This window comes from Cucurbita moschata, unplaced genomic scaffold (genome assembly GCF_002738365.1).
Source record: "Cucurbita moschata cultivar Rifu unplaced genomic scaffold, Cmos_1.0 Cmo_Scf00047, whole genome shotgun sequence".
In the NCBI taxonomy this organism is placed as follows: Eukaryota; Viridiplantae; Streptophyta; class Magnoliopsida; order Cucurbitales; family Cucurbitaceae; genus Cucurbita; species Cucurbita moschata.
The window spans coordinates 5854-19553 of NW_019268563.1; the positions used below are offsets into that span (position 1 = coordinate 5854).

The window sequence follows — 13700 nt, forward strand, 5'->3', positions numbered from 1 at the left end:
AGACTAATCCATATAACAATGTGACGAGTGAGTTCGAAGTGTTCGAATTCAAATTAGGGAATACGCATTAAATATATACGATATATTTAACCACATTTTTATTTTAATTACGAATTAAACAAAAAGAGAGAGTTTGAGATATTTAAATAAGATTTAAATATTTTAATTATGAATAGGGATTCATAATCAATATGGGATGGAATTGATTGGGATTGACATTTGAATTAATGTTAAATATTTATTAAAATATTTAATTAATCATTTAATATTACTTTAATTTAAAATTAATTATTGAATTAAAACGGAGAAAGTCAAAAGGTTGACATCACATAATGGAAAAATCCTAGTTTGAATGGAATATTGAGTGTCAATATATGGTTTAACCAAATTTCATGTTTGTCACATAATCCAACAAATTTGAGTGGAATTTTGAGTGTAAAAATTTGGTAATCTCAAATTTGCATGAGCATTCAAATATAACTCTCTCTTCACATATACTAAATCCCTTCTAAGTTTAGTCACTCAACAGATTCCACAATCCCGGTCTAACGCCAGAAAATAGTAGGGAAGACACTAGTGGTGGTTTGAAACCGGTTCATGAAATAAAAAGAATTTGAACTACAGAAGTTTAGAACTCAAACTCCTTGAGTTTTAATGCTTATGAACATGCATGCTAATTTACTATAATCGACGTACTTAGAGTGCCTAAGATCCAAATTACTTCCGCATGTGTTATATTAATACCATCAAGAAATAGCCGCAGAGAGGAGAGAGATGAAAACTAGAAAATCGCGCTGAGTCAGGTGAAGAAGACGAATCCGTCGGATCTAGATCTGAATCCAGATCTGGGTCAGACTCTAACCCACAACCCACTACCAATCGATTGGTTCGGTCCAACACTCGCTCCGACCCAATTATAATAGCCAACCCAACCCAACGTCTACAGCCTAGCTCAGCGGCCCATCACCCGCGATCCCACGTCTGCCCATCCAACCCGCAACGCCTGCAGCCCAAAACCTGACAGTCCATGGCAAAGCCAAATTACTTAAGACCTACAGGCAACCGCCCTCTCTCCTCGGTCATCTTGACTACCAATTAATAGATCTCACATTGGTTGAGATCTATTAATTGGTAGTCAAGGTTTCCACACCCTTATAAGGCGCTGACGCGTGTGCAGGCTGGGTGCTGGATCCAAATTACTCGGTCATCTTGACTACCAATTAATAGATCTCACATTGGTTGGAGAGGGGAATGAACCATTCCTTATAAGGGTGTGGAAACCTTTCGCTCATAGACGTGTTTTAAAACTTTGAGATTAACGGTGATCCATAACAGGCCAAAATGGAAGATATCTGCTAGTGGTTGGAGAGGGTAAGGAAGCATTTCTTTTAAAGGTGTGGAATAATCTTCCTAGTAGACATATTTTGAAACCGTGAGGCTGATGGTGATACGTAATGCGCCAAAGTGGACAATATCTGCTAACGATGGTCTTGAGCTATTACAAATGGTATCATAGCTAGTCACCAGGCAGTGTGCCAGCGAAGACGCTGGACCCCCAAGGGGGTGGATTGTAAGATCCAAGATCAATTAGAGAGAAAATGAAACATTTCTTATAAGAGTGTGGAAACCTCTCCCTAGTAGACTGTCAACGAGGACGCCGGTAAACCTCTCCATAATAGATGCGTTGAGGACGCTGGTAAACCTCTCCATAGTAGATGCGTTTCAAAACTGTGAGGCTGACGGCTATACGAACGAGCGAAAGCAGACAACATCTTGTGGGCTCGAAAAATTTTAAATAAAAACACCACCCCCAACCATGGTGGTAGTAGTACATGTTATCCATTTTAGCAAATGCTTATAACAATAATTTGAATTGTGTCAAAAGTGGGATTTGAACCCATACCCTCTCACGAGGACCAAAACTTGAGTTTGGCACCTTAGACCACTCAACCATCCTGACTACCAATTAATAGATCCCACATTGGTTGGAGAGGGAAATGAACCATTCCTTATGATGGTGTTAATATAACACATGCGGAAGGAATTTGGATCTTAGGCACTTTTAGAACATCAATTATTGTAAATAACTAGCATGTTCATAAGTATTAAAACTTAATGAGTTTAAATACTAACCTTTTGTAGTTCAAACTCCTTTTGCCTCACGAACCGGTTTCGAACCACCACTAGTGTCTTCTCCACTATCCTCCGACCTTAGAACAGGATTGTGGAATCCGGTGAGTGACTAAACTTGGGAGGTATTTTGTATATGTGAAGAGAGTGTTTGTGAGAGGTTTTTCTCAAGGTTTTTCACCAAGAAGAAGAACTTTCATGTACCATGATCACTCTATTTAAAGAGCCATGTTTGCATGTTCATGCAAATTTGAGATCACCAAATTTTGACACTTCAAATTCCACTCAAATGTTTGAGATTATGTGGCAAGCATGCATGTTTGAGTTAACCAAATTTTGACACTCAAAATTCCACTCAAGCTTGTGGGGTTTATTTGGCAAACATGCAAGTTTGGTTAAACCAAATGTTGACACCTCAAAATTCCACTCACATGGATTTTTCCATTAAATGAAGTCAACATTTTGACTTCCTTCATTTTAATTCAACAATTAATTTGAATAATGAATTACAAATTAAAGTAACATTAAATGATTAATTAAACTATTTAATTAATATTTAATATTAATTCAAATGCCAATCCCAATCAATTCCCACACATAATTGATTAAGATATTTAAATCTTATTTAAATATCTCATATTCTCTCTTTTTGTTTAATTCGTAAATAAAAATGCGGTTAAATATATCGTATATATGTAACGCATATTTCCTAATTTGAATTCGAACACTTCGAACTCACTTGTCACATTGTTCTATGGTTTAGTCCGATATGAGCTAGCAGAGGGACCTAATGGACCTATAGATCATGGGCTCCAACGATCCAAGATTAACCGGTTAAACTCATTAACCTTGTTAACCAACATTCGTTAACTACTAGGACACTCCACTATAGCCTAGTAGTTGCACTCCCCTCAGTATAGATATATTTCTGTCCATTTGATATAACCATGATTAGTAAGTCGATCCTTCACAGGTTGTTCGTAACTAGAGTTGGGTTAATTAGTCGTTTTACCCCTGAAGTTACTTCTTGTTCCTTATGTCCCACTGATCCTCTTATAAACAATTGGTTTGTGGTCCAACTAGTAAACCGAATCCCTCTTAGGCCAATGAGTGGGTGGGGCCCCTTGTTCAAGACCTGGAATCAGTACTTAAGAGAACTACCTCTCTTAAAAGTGAGTAGGAACGAATTCCATCTTGCACCCCACGTCCCCAGCTATTCACCCAGTCTTACCCCTGAAATGGGAGGCCTATTGAGTCGGCGAACTCGAGCCACTCTCACCCATGCAAATCTAAGGATAATTCCGAATGAACAGGAGTTCATGGTTAGCTCAGGATTAAGATCGAGTTACCTAGGTCATCGAATGAAAAGAAAATCAGTCTCAACAGTAAACGACATTATAAAGTGAGAGTGATTTTCTTCATGGTTCGATCTTATGCAATACTCATTGCATAGGACGCCTCCACTCACATGTCTCCACATGTACAATTTTGTGATCACATTGTTTATATCATGTACAAAAGTGGGCCGCATCCATAGTGTCCCCAGAATAAGGTACTCAACCTTATCCTTATACTATAGATCATTTTGACTATATACTTGGACTTGATCCACTTTTATGTCTCTACATATAGTTCAAGTATTCATACTATAGCCAGAGTGTTCTTAATTTATTGGATTTAGATTAATGGTCGTAAAGTTCACTTTATTCAATAACAATTTTTTCTGAATAAACATCAATAATAACTTTATTGAAAATAGAACATATATTTGTTTACAAACTATGAGTTTTAGGACATAAAACCCAACACCTTATAAGGGTGTGGAAACCTTTCGCTCATAGACGTGTTTTAAAACCTTGAGACTAACGGCGATCCATAACAGGCCAAAATGGAAGATATCTGCTAGTGGTTGGAGAGGGTAAGGAAGCATTTCTTTTAAGGGTGTGGAATAATCTTCCTAGTAGACATATTTTGAAACCGTGAGGCTGATGGTGATACGTAATGCGCCAAAGTGGACAATATCTGCTAGCGATGGTCTTGAGTTATTACAAATGGTATCATAGCTAGTCACCCGGCAGTGTGCCAGCGAAGACGCTGGGCCCCCAAGGGGGTGGATTGTAAGATCCCAGATCGATTAGAGAGAAGATGAAACATTTCTTATAAGAGTGTGGAAACCTCTCCCTAGTAGACTGTCAACGAGAACGCTGGTAAACCTCTCCATAGTAGATGCGTTTCAAAACTGTGAGGCTGACGGCTATACGTAACGAGCCAAAGCAGACAACATCTTGTGGTCTCGAAAAATTTTAATTACCTGCCTGGAATAGCTCAATTGGTTAGAGCGTGTGGCCCTTAACCACAAGGTCGGAGGTTCAAACCCATTGCCACTCCATTGGTTCGGTCCGACACACGCTCACGACCGAATTATAATAGCTAACCCAACCAAACGTTTGTAGCCCAGCATCCATGCCGCGACCCAGTAATTGTCCCTTGAACCAATTTAGCTTGCACAAGGGTCAGTGCCTTATTGCGCCACACGTCAACTTACAGTAAAAAGAAAAAGAACCCCTTGACTAACGACAACCGGTAACGTTTGGAGCAACTTTGAGAAACGAAAGCTTAGCAAATCAGAAAGTAAAGAAATGTCGGCTAAGGCCAACCAAGTAAATAAGCTATAGGATAGACACTAGGCACGTGTCCTTTATTCTTTATATATGATGTATGATGATGTGTATGAGTTATATGATGACGTTTGATGATGTTTTACGATGATTATGATGTGACGATGCATGCTAAAATTATGATCATAGTTTAGCTTTTTTCTTGACTTTCTTTTGCTTATTATTTATATCTAAAATTTATTGTAATTGACTTACTTTCTTTTGCTTATATTTATTGTAATTGACTTACTTTCTTTTGCTTATTATTTATATCTAAAGATTTATTGTAATTGACTTGCTTTCTTTTGCTTATTATTTATATTGTGTCACCCCTCGACTAATGACAACCGGTAACGTTTGGAGCAACTTTGAGGAACGAAAGCTTAGCAAATCAGAAAGTAAAGAAATGTCGGCTAAGGCCAACCAAGTAAATAGGCTTACTATAGGATAGACTGATGATGTTTTATGATGATTATGATGTGACTGTATGCTAAAATGATGATCATAGTTTAGCTTTTTTCTTGACTTTCTTTTGCTTATTATTTATATCTAAAATTTATTGTAATTGACTTACTTTCTTTTGCTTATTATTTATATTGTGTCAAAAGGGAAATTTGAACCCATGCCCTCTTACGAGAACCATAACTTGAGTCTAGCACATTAGACCACTCAGCCATCATAACAACTTTTTAATAGATTCCATATCAGTTGGAGAGGGGAATGAATCATTCCTTATATGGTTGTGGAAACCTCTCTCTAATAGACGCATTTTAAAACAAAGGCTGATGGCGATCCATAACAAGCCAAAAGGGAAGATATCTGCTGGTGGTTGGAGAGGGTAAGGAAATATTTCTTATAAGGGTGTGGAATAATCTTCCTAGTAGACACATTTTAAAACCGTGAGGCTGATGGTGATACGTAATGCACCAAAGTGGACAATATCCGCTAGCGATGGTCTTGAGCTGTTACAAATGGTATCATAACTAGTTACCAGGCAGTGTGCCAGCGAAGACGCTGGTCCCCCAAGGGGGTGGATTGTAAGATCCCAGATCGGTTAGAGAGAAGATGAAACATTTATTATAAGAGTGTGGAAACCTCTCCCTAGTAGACTTCCAACGAGGACACTGGAAAACCTCTCCATAGTAGATGCGTTTATAAATCGTGATGCTGATGGTTATACGTAACGAGCCAAAGCATGCAGTATCTACTAGTAGTTGTCTCAGAAAATTTTAATCAACTAGCTGGAATAGCTTAGTTGGTTAGAGCGTGTGGCTGTTAACCACAAGGTCGGAGGTTCAAACCCTCCTTCTAGCGATGGCAATCAAGCATTCCTTACGATTTATTGAGTATCCAACTTTTACCCCCAACAAGGGGAGGTTGTTCAAACCCTCCTTCTATCTAGCGATGACAATCAAGTGTTCCTTACGATATAAACAACCTGATCACTAAATTTTACATGTGAGTTCGGGTGTCCTATGCTCACTGCATAAGATCAGACCATGAAGAAAATCACTCACTTTATAATGTCGTTTACTATTGAAACTTTTTTTTTCATTCGGTGACCTAGGTAACTCGATCTTAATCCTGAGTTTACTATGAACTCCTGTTTATTTGGAATTATTCTTAGATTTACATGAGTGAGAGTTGCTCGAGTTCACCGACTCAATAAGCCTCCCATTCCTGAGTTTACTATGAACTCCTGTTTATTTGGAATTATTCTTAGATTTACATGAGTGAGAGTTGCTCGAGTTCACCGACTCAATAAGCCTCCCATTTAATCGGTAAGACTAGGTGAATAGCTGGGGACATAGGGTGCAAGATGGAATTCACTCCTACCCGCTTTTAGGGATAGTAGAGAGGTCCCCCTGTTAGCTTATATCAGACTAAACCATAGAACAGTGTGACGAGTGAGTTCGAATTCAAATTAGGGAATATGCTCTAAATATATACACTATATTTAATCACATTTTTGTTTTAATTGGAAATTAAAGAAAAACAGAGAATGGGAGATATTTAAATAAGATTTAAATATTTTAATTATGAATAGGGATTCATAATCAATATGTGCTGGAATTGATTCGGATTGACATTTGAATTAATGTTAAATATTTATTAAATTGTTTAATTAATCCTTTAATATTACTTTAATTTGAAATTAATTATTTAAATTAATTGTTGAATTAAAATGGAGAAAGTCAATATGTTGACTTCACTCAATGTAAAAATCCATGTACGAGTGAGTGTCAATATATGGTTTAACCAAACTTGCATGTTTGCCACATAATCGAACAAATTTGAGTGGAATTTTGAGTGTCAAAATTTGGTAATCTCAAATTTGCATGAGCATTTAAATATGACTCTATAAATGGAGTCACGGTACATGAAACCTTCTTGGAAAAAAACCTTCACAAAATCCATCACAAACTCTCTCTTCACATATATTAAATCCCTTCCTAGTTTAGTCACTCACCGAATTCCACAATCTCGTTCTAAGGCCGAAGAATAGTAGGAAAGATACTAGTAGTGGTTTGAAATCGGTTCGTGAGGAAAAACAAATTTGAACTACAAAAGGTTAGTACTCAAACTCCTTTGAGTTCTAATGCTTATGAACATGATAACTAATTTACTATAATTGATGTACTTAGAGTGCCTAAGATCCAAATTGCTTCCGCATGTGTTGTATTAACACCATCTTTGAGTTCTAATGCTTATGAACATGCTAGCTAATTTACTATAATCGATGTACTTAGAGTGTCTAAGATCCAAATTGCTTTCGCTTGTGTTGTATTAACACCATCAAGAAATAGCAGCAGAGAGAAGAGAGATGAAAACTAGAAAATCGCGTTGAGTCGGGCGAAGAAGACGAATCCGTCGAATCTAGATTCGAATCCGGATCTGGGTCAGACTCTAACCTACAACCCACTGCCAATCCATTTGTTCAGTCCAACACACGCTCACGGCACAATTATAATAGCCAAGCCAACCCAATGTCTGCAGCCTAGCTCAGTGGCCCAGCACCCGAGATCCCACGTCTGCCCATCCAACCCACAACGTCTGTAGCCCAAAACCTGACAGTCGATGGCGAAGCCAATTACCTAAGACCCACCTGCAATAGCCCAGCACCCATGTCGCAGCCCAGCAATCGTCCCTTGACCCGTGCCACGACCCAATTTAGCCTGCACACGCATCAGCTTCTTATTGCGCCACACGTCAACTTGCAGCAAAAAGAACGACTCGGCTTCATAGCACAGCTTTGTTGTGGGTATTCCTTACGTTTAAAATGCTCAGTTTCGCAATTATGACACCAACCCCTACGTTTTTTACCCTCCCGAAGCTGATTTGACCATAATTAAGATAAATAAGGGCAGTATGATGCACTATTTCATGAATTCAAGTTAAACTACATTATAAATGTGAAATGTTAATGAAATGAAATGAACGCTCTAATAGGAAACGACAACCGGTAACCTTTGGAGCAACTTCGAGGAACGAAAGCTTAGCAAATCTAAAAGTAGAGAAATGCCCGCTAAGGCCAACAAACCAAGTAAGTAGCCTTACTGTTTTGTTCACTCTCTTTTGCTTATTATTTATATGGAAACATCACCATGTATTGTAATTAAATTCGAAAAGGAAAAAAAAAAGATCTCAAAAGAAGTTCATATCATTTTATGATATAACCCTCCCCCAACCATGATAGTAGTAGATGTTATTCAATTTCACTAGCCATTAGACTAACACACAATAATCTGAATTTTGTCAGAAGGGGAATTTGAAGCCACGCTTCTTACGAGGACCAGAACTTGAGTCTGGCGCCTTTGACTACTCGGCCATCCTGACTACTTTTTAATAGATCCTACACTGGTTGGAAAGGGGAATGAATCATTCCTTGTAAGGGTGTGAAAACCTCTCCCTAATAGACGCATTTTAAAACTGTGAGGCTGACGACGATCCATAACAGGGCAAAATGGAAGATATCTGCTAGCGATTGGAGAGGGTGAGGAAGCATTTCTTTTAAGGGTGTGAAAAAATCTTCCTCGTAGACGCATTTTAAAACCGTGAGGCTAGTGGTGATACGTAATGCACCAAAGTGGACAATATCTGCTAACGGTGGGCTTAAGATGTTACAAATGATATCATAGCTAGTCATCAGGCGGTGTGTCAGCGAAGACGCTGGCCCCCAAGGTGGTGGATTGTGAGATTCCAGATCGATTGGAGAGAAGATGAAAAATTTCTTATAAGGGTGTGGAGATCTCTCCCTAGTAGACTGCCAGCGAGGAATCTGGAAAACCTCTCTATAGTAGGTGCGTTTTAAAACCGTGAGGCTGACGACGATACGTAACGAGCCAAAGCAGACAACATCTACTAGTGGTGAGCTCGGACAATTTTAAATAACTGGCTGGAATAGCTTAGTTGGTTAGAGTGTGTGTCTCTTAACCACAAGGTCAGAGGTTCAAACTCTCACTAGTGATGGCAATTGTTATCTATTGTTTAGGTTCAAACCTTCCTTCATTTCCATACTGTGGTTCGTGAAGATTTTTATGGAAATCGGATCATTGAACTTCTCAATTTAAATCTTCACAGATCGTGGCTTCTCAATTCCAATCTTTGAATATATTAAAAAACGTCCTCCATAAATCTTCATTCACAGATCGTGGCTTCTCAATTCCAATCTTTGAATATATTAAAAAACGTCCTCCATAAATCTTCACGAAAAAAACGTCCATAAATCTTCACAGATCGTGGCTTCTAAATTCCAATCTTTGAATATATTAAAAAACGTCCAGAAATCTTCTCAGATCGTGGTAAATTTCGCCTAGCTCTAATACCAGTTGTGGCAACGCATTCCACCACAGGGGTTCTAAATCATACCAATTGTGGCAACGCATTCCACCACAGGGGTTCTAAATCTTCTTAGATCATGACAAATTTCGCCTAGCTCTAATACCAGTTGTTAGGATCGGACAGCAACGCATTCCACCACAAGGGTTCTGTAGGTTCGGACGGCAACGCATTCCACCACAGGGGTTCTTCACAGATCGTGGCAAATTTTGCCTAGCTCTAATAATAGTTATTAGGATCGGACGGCAACGCATTCCACCACAGGGGTTCGTGAAGATCAATTTCAATCTTTGAACTTTTCATCTTCATTTTGCCTAGCTCTGATACCAGTTGTTAGGATCGCACGACAACGCATTCCACCACAGGTGTTCATGAAGATCAATTCCAATCTTTGAACTTTCCATCTTCACAGATCGTGGAAAATTTCGCCTTGCTCTGATACCAGTTGTTAGGATCACATGGCAACGCATTTCTACCACAGGGGTTCGTGAAGATCAATTCCAATCTTTGAACTTTCCATCTTCACAGATCGTGGCAAATTTCGCCTAGCTGTGATACCAAATGTTAGGATCGGATGGCAACGCACACACTCGATCTAAAAGAAAATGCAAGACTACTAGTTGTTAGGATCGCACGACAACACATTCCACCACTGCTTCGTGTTCATGATATCATGCTTTACCCCAACAGGGGTTCGTGAAGATCTTTTTGGTAAAAATAATCTTCAATCTTCAACTTCCATAAACCAAAATCAGATCGCTTCGTGTTCATGATATCATGCTTTACCCCAACAAGGGTTCGTGAAGATCTTTCTAGTAGAAATAATCTTCAATCTCCATCTTCCATAAACTGAAATCAGATCGCTTCGTGTTCATGATATCATGCTTTACCCCCAACAGGGGTTCGTGAAGATCTTTCTGGTAAAAATAATCGGATCTATCGAACTTATCAATTCCAATCTTTGAACTTTCCATCTTCACAAATCGTGGCAAATTTCGCCTGGCTCTGATACCAGTTGTTAGGATCGCACGGCAACGCACACACTCGATCTTGAAGAAAATGCAAGACTCTAACTAATATATTTATATAGTTTAGTTTAGTTTACTATATATAGTTTTACCACATATAACTATTTACTATATATAACTATCAACACTCTTNTCTGATCAATTATTGACTCATCTGGTATCTAAATATATAATTCATTTACAAATTTACTCGATCGAAAATTTATAGTCTTAAAAAAGAATTCTAGATCCAATGTCACATTCAGTAAAGATTTATGATACATGTATAGGGTGTACTCAATGTGTCCGAGCTTGCCCCACAAATGTATTAGAAATGATACCTTGGGGCGGATGTAAAGCTAAGCAAATAGCTTCGGCTCCAAGAACAGTAGACTGTGTTGGTTGTAAGAGATTATGTTTTCTTATAATGGTTCACTAAGCTATAAATGCGCAGCAGACTCCATAACCTAACAATCCAAAACCACGAACTCACACCTACAATGACCAAACACGACGTTGAAACGCTTGACACACGACACGAAAAAGACCACCAACGATCCCATATACACGAGAGGTAAGCTTTATATGCTTGAATAATGTCGTGTGTCGTCAAAATCCAGATTCAATTTTTAGGTTTTAAGAAGCTCATAGATGTGTCGTTTTAGGCATCTACAAGCCACGAGACTTTGTGGAAGAGAAGCAGATAGTCCAACAAAGAGTTAGAGGAGGAAAACGATGAGAAAGAATGTTAGAAAGAGCTGCAAAGAGGAGAGGGATGAAAAATAGAAAATCGCGCTGAGTTGGGCAAAGAAGACGAATCCGTCAAATCCAGATACGAATCCAGATCTAGGTCAAAATCAAACCCACAACCCACTGTCAATCCATTGGTTCGGCCCAACACAAGCTCAAGACCCAATTATAATAGCCAACCCAGCCCATCGTCTAGAGCCTAGCTCGGCAGCCCAGTACCTGCAATCCCACGTCTGCCTATCCAACCCGCAACGCCTGTAGCCCAAAACCTAACAGTCCATGGCAAAGCCCAATTGCCAAAGACCCACCTACAGCAGCCCAACACCCACGCCGCGATCCAGCAATCGACACTTGACCCATGCCTCGACCCAATTTAGCTTGCACACGCGTCAGCGACTTATTATGCCACGCGTCAACTTGCAGCAAAAAGAACCCCTCGGCTTCATAGCTTAGCTTGGCTGCGCATAGTCCTCAGGCTTAAAATGCTAGGTTTGGCAATTCTGACACCGACCCCTACGTTTTTTACCCAACTGGAGCTTATTTGACCATAATTAAGATAAATATTGCCAGTATGATGCACTATTTCATGAGTTCAAGTTAGACTACATTATAAATGTGAAATGTTAATTAAATGAAATGAAAAATATAATAGGAAGCAACAACCGGTAACGTTTGGAGCAACTTCGAGGAACGAAAGCTTAACAAATCTGAAAGTAGAGAAACGCCAGCTAAGGTCAAACAAGTAAGTAACCTTACTATAGGATAAGCTAGGAAATTGTTTGAGGTATGACGATGACGTTTTATGATGATTATGATGTGTTGATGATGACTATGTATGCTAAAAAGATGATCATAGTTTACCTTTTTTCTTCACTCTTTTGCTTATTATTTATATCTAAATATCACAATTTATTGTAGTTAAATTCGAAAAGAGGTAAAATCTATAAGAACTTCTTTTCCCACCCCATGGTTAGTAGTAGATGTAATTCATTTTTGCTATCCATTAGCCTACCACACAATAATTTGAATTGTGGTAGAAGTGGGATTTGAACCCACGCCCTCTCACAAGGACCAGAACCTGAGTTTGGCGCCTTAAACTACTCAACCATCCTAACTACCAATTAATAGAAACCACATTGGTTAGAGAGGGGAATGAACCATTCCTTATAAGGGTGTGGAAATCTTTCCTTAATAATGGATTTTAAAACTGTGAGACTGACGGCGATCCATAACAGGCCAAAATAGAAGATATTTGCTAGCGGTTGTTGAGAGTAAGGAAGCATTTCTTTTAAGGGTGTGGAAAAATCTTCCTAGTAGATGCATTTTAAAACCGTGAGGCTGATGGTGATACGTAATGCGCCAAAGTGGACAATATCTACTAGCGGTGGGCTTGAGCTGTTACAAATGGTATTAGAGGTAGTCACTAGGCGGTGTGCCAGCGAAGACACTAGGCCCCTAAGAATGTGGATTGTGAGATCCCTTCGAAAGAAGATAAAATATTTCTTATAAGGGTGTCAAAAAATGGTGTGAGAAATCTGTCTCTAGTAGACTGCTAGTGAGGACACTGGAAAACCACTCCATAGTCGATTCGTTTTAAAACTGTGAAGCTAACTGCGATACGTAACAAGCCAAAGCATAAACCATCTACTAGTGGTGGGCTCGGACAATTAAAAATTATTGGCTGGAATAGGTTAGTTGGTTAGAGCGTGTGGCTGTTAACCACAAGGTCAAATGTTCAAACCCTTTGTCTAGCAAAGGGCAATCATCATTAAGTGTGTTCCTTATGAGATAGCTTTTTTTAGTAGTAGGTAGCTTTTTTTAGTAGTAGGTAGCTTTTTTTAGTAGTAGGTAGCTTCGACTAATTGAAATAGGATGTAGATGCAAATTTGAGCCCAATACCTATATTTATTTATGAGTGTTAAAGCTAAATAGAAACTTATTTTAGGTTTGTACTATAGTTCTTGCTCAACTTAATCAAATAATAAGCCCCAAATACAACTTCAACTACATAACTAGCATCCAGATCACATTTTAACTCTGATATTGTCTTCTCTTTGATGATGTTGAACGCCACATTCCTGGATAGCGTCAATCAGATCAACCCTAAGACTTATCGATCCTTGAGCTTCCATTGCTTCATGGTGATGGTATCCGGCTTTACCCCCAACAGGGGGTTCGTGAAGATCTTTCTAGTAAAGATATTCTTCAATCTCCATCTTCCACAAACTGAAATCAGATTCATCAAACTTCTCAATTCCAATCTTTGAACTTTCCATCTTCACAGATCGTGGTGAATTTCACCTAGCTCTGATACCAG

At 38.8% G+C, this 13700-nt stretch overlaps 1 non-coding gene across 1 annotated transcript; it reads left to right on the forward strand.

Annotated features, from left to right (window-relative positions):
• The first annotated feature begins 6027 nt into the window (after positions 1–6027).
• Positions 6028–6101, forward strand: TRNAN-GUU. Its single transcript has one exon. It is a non-coding gene; the product is annotated as a tRNA-Asn (tRNA).
• Positions 6102–13700: the final 7599 nt, after the last annotated feature.